The sequence below is a fragment of the Equus quagga genome, chromosome 1, assembly GCF_021613505.1.
Source record: "Equus quagga isolate Etosha38 chromosome 1, UCLA_HA_Equagga_1.0, whole genome shotgun sequence".
NCBI lineage: Eukaryota > Metazoa > Chordata > Mammalia > Perissodactyla > Equidae > Equus > Equus quagga.
This window is the reverse complement of record NC_060267.1, coordinates 18116025-18120102: the sequence shown is the minus strand read 5'-3', so window position 1 is coordinate 18120102 and position 4078 is coordinate 18116025.

Below are 4078 nucleotides of genomic sequence, written 5' to 3'. Positions count from 1 at the left end.
TCCTTCAAAACCCATCTCAAATGCTACATCCTCCAAGACACTTTCTTAGCCATAATCAACTCCCTCCCTCCTTGGAGCACTTATTAGTAGCTCTTTCCTGGCAAGCGTCACATTCTATCATACATCAGAGTCAATTACTTATGTGTCTGGTCATCCTAGTTGGGCTATAAGCTCCTTGAAGACAAGACTCACTTCTAATTGATCTTGGGGAACACATGGCTGCCTTGCCCATGTCCTGGTGTATAATAGGTGCTCAGCTAACAGGTGGTGGATTCCTCTAGGTCTCCGTAGTTGTGTCATCCAGGCAAAAGCAGCAGGGAACTGCAGACTCCCCAGACCAGTGTCCCCACTCTTGCTGGTCCAAGTAAACCATGGAGGCACAGGAAACTGAGAGAGCCAGCAGTCTGCGTGTGCCAGGGCCCACAGGGCAGATGGAAAGATGGCAGAGCCAGATTCCAGGAGCATGTGGAGCTGTGTCTGCTCAGCTCATCAGCATTCCCCCAGACATTCGGCCCCTCAGTCAGTCAACATTTTTTTTAGACTCTTCTGTGCCAGGCCCTGTGTGAGGTGTGGCAGACACCAAGGCTGGTGCCACTTCCCTAAGAGGTATGCCCATGCACCTGGGACTCCTGTGTGTACACATACATGTGCCCAAGTGTGCACCCCACAATGCCCGCAGTCCCAGCTCCTGTGGGCCCAGGCTGAAAGGGCCACCCTCTAGCCTCTTTCCAAACAACTCCCCGTTCTGCGCCAGCGCCGCTGCTTCTCCCGTCTGTTTGCCCCTCGCCTCCTCCTCCCTCTGTTGGGGCTGCTGCTGATGATGAAATTTGGCTTGCAACACCCTCTTCCTCCCCTTCCTGCAGGCCTGGGAGAGGATTAAGCCGCTGGAGTCTGAAATCGGAAAGATCCCAGCCTCTGCTCCCCAGCACCTCCCCACGCCCCCTCCCCTCCCCGCCCATGCAAAACCAGAAAATTAATCTCCCCTTCTGCCCGTGATATGGCGGGCTGCATTACAAGCTGGGCGTCGAGATAAAGCGGGGAACTGCAGGACAGCGGCCCAGTGAAGGGGCCCCGGGTGGGGCCGGCCTGGGAGATAAGGGCCTCCCAGCCCCATGAATTATTCACCGGCACTGCCTCCTCCAGCTCAGAGGCCGCCCTGGGCGCTGAGATTGCGCCTTCCAGAAGGGCCTGGGTAAGGTGGGAGGAGGGTCCATGGGAAAGGTGCCGGCTGTAGAGGGGTCCCCTTGTGATGGGGAGCAGGGAGAGGGAAGGACTGTGCTTAGTTGGGGGACAGCTCAGAGACACAAGCGCCCTGCAGGACCAGCTGATGCAGAGGAAGGAAGGTGTCCCCAAGCCTAGGGGACCCCCAGATGCAGCCACGACCCCCAGGAATGCTCCTCATTTATGCAACTCACTAAACACAATTGAGCAGCTGCAATTGCCAGGCTCAGGCCAGGTCCTGGCATCCTAGAGCTGGAGATGCAGTCCCTGCCCTCTGAGGTGCCCAGAATCCCATGTACCTACTGAGTGTGGGTGGAGCACAGTCCACTCCTGGGGGGGGGGGCGTCTTCCTTGTCCCCACCACTTCCCCCCTCCCCTCCTCTGGAGGTCAAGACAGTTACTGCCCACTCTAGGGGAGCACCCCACCTTGGGGAGAGGGTGCGAGGGCAGTACAGGGGACAGACCTGCTCCCAGGGCAGTCAGAGCCCACAAAACAGAGAGACCAGGGCAGCTGGTACAGGAGGGAACTAGAGGTCAGTGCTAGGATAAGGGATTAACCAGGGAAGTTTCCTGAGAGAGGAAAAGCTCTAGGTACTCAGTGGCCCCTCCTTCACTCTTCTTCTCAAAGACCCAGAATTTTCAAGCCAGGAGGGACCTTAGCTGGCTCTTCCCTACCTCCAAGTCTCTATTTCTACATCTCTCCTTACCGTTTGTCTCCGTCTCAATCTCTCTCCCTGCTCCTGCTCCTGCTCCTGCTCCTGCTCTCCTCCTCTTCCTACTTCCCCCTCCCTCCCTCCCTCCCCTGCGTCTGCCCTTTTAATCTCTGCCTTGGCCCCAGTTTCTCCACCTCTCTCTTGTTCTCTGCCTTTCTCTGTGTCTCAATCTCTCTGTTTTCTCTTTAATCATCCCTTCCTTCTGAAGCTGCGTCTCCCCAAATGACATGATGACACACAAATTGGGACGTGTGATGGAAGAAAGGTGACTATCTACCACCCCCAGGGAGGAAGGGAGGAAAAAGTAGCGTCCAGCCTGGTCCTGAACGTGCAGGCGAACTGCCAAGACCCCGAGAGAGGCAGCAGTAGCAGCATGGAGAGAGCGGCCCCCGGAGATGCACTAGCACAGGGAAGAGACTCTCGGAGACACCCAGAGAGCCAGGAGTGAGAGGCGCTGGGAGAGGGTGAGGACCAGAGGCGCCCCCTTCAGGATTGCAGGGGTGGGAACCCAGCCTGGCAGGCAACATTGAACCTGCTGACTCCCGTAGCAGATACGGAGCCCCACAGTCAGGAATCAGCGAACAAGGCACGTTTTCTGAGACCCACACTCAAGTTGGAGAGGGAGGGGTGATGAGGAGAGAGGGAGAAAGGGTGGAGAGTGAAGAGGGGCCAGAATGAGAGGAAGACATGCGAGGATAACAGGATGAGCCTCCAAAAGATGGAGAAGGCAGTGACTTTGGGTGGGAAAGGGAGGAAAAGCTAAGCAGGGGAGGAGAGAGAGGAATGAGAAGAGAGGAGGACAGCACAGGTTGTGGGGGAGAAAGGCGAGGGTAGCAGAGAAAGCAGGGAGGAGGATAAGAAGAGCATTTGGACCCTGGGCAGGGGGTCTTGATGGGTCCCGTCAGCCTCAGGTCCATAGCCCCTGCCCACCCGCCTGCTAATTAACTCCTTAATTGTCTCTGCATTTGCTGAGCTGGCAGATGAAGTGGATGCAGACAGATTGGGGCGCGTGTGATTTCACGCACGGGGGAGCGGAGAAGAGCTGCCTGGGAGTCCCAGGGGGCCTTGCCCCCCCTTTTGCCCTCCCCCCTCTCCCCTGTCTCTGAGAGGCTGGAGGGTGCTTCTGCACCTAGAGCAGATGGAGCCATCTGCAAGGGAAGTGTCCATGGGGAATTTGCCCCCATCAGCCTTTCAGGGAGGAAAATACTTGCCACTTTTGATGGAACACCTACTGTTTACTAGGCACACATTGTTTCATCACTGTGGGCATTAGCCAGATTTTATGGTTTGTGGAGAAAGTGAGGCTCGGATAGGTTAAGTAACTTGCCCAGGATCACATAGTGCTGGTAAAACAGAGGTGGGATTTGAATCCGAGTTAGCGTGCAAAGCCCTGGGTGGGTCCTGGCCATGTGCCTCATGTCAGCGGTGGAAGGAATATCTTCAGGCCTATTTCTCAGCCCCAGAGGAGAAAGGGTACTGAGGTCTAGGGACTTCAGGGGCCAGAGAGGAGGGAAATGTGGATAAGAAGCTGGGAGGAGGCTGAAGGGGCTAGGATCTGTCACAGCCTGAACAAGAGGTAGGTGGGCCTGGAGAAGCAGAAAGGAGCAGCGGGATACTAATCACAGTCCTTGGATCCCTCAAGTGTCATTTTACTAAAGTCAACTTCCCCTTTTACTCTTCCCTGACAAACCCCTGTCAGTGTGACCTGCCCTGCTGCCACTCTATGCTGGCAGCCATGGCCCGTCCCTCCATTCTACCCCTGGCCTTTGCACTAGAGTCTGTCGTCAACACATTCATCTCCCCTTCGACCCTGGGAGATTTTGAAGGCAGGGACTATGCCACTCCTCACCACGTCCCCAGGGCCAGTCCTGGGGCTTGACACAGGAAAAGCCTCCATGAAGGTTTGCTGAACTGCACAGGTCAGGGGGAGGGGATGCGCAGGGATCCATCTCACGTCAAATGAAGAGGAAAAAGTAGCATAAGAGACTTAGGTTGTACATAAGAAAGAACTTCCAAGGCTAGGGCCTGTCATACAAGGAATCATAATGAAGCCTTGATTCAGACCCGTGGATTCTGAAGATCAAGGTTTCTCAAGACTGGCTGCTGTTTACCAGAAGTCTTGAAAAGTTGGGAAATCTGGGCCC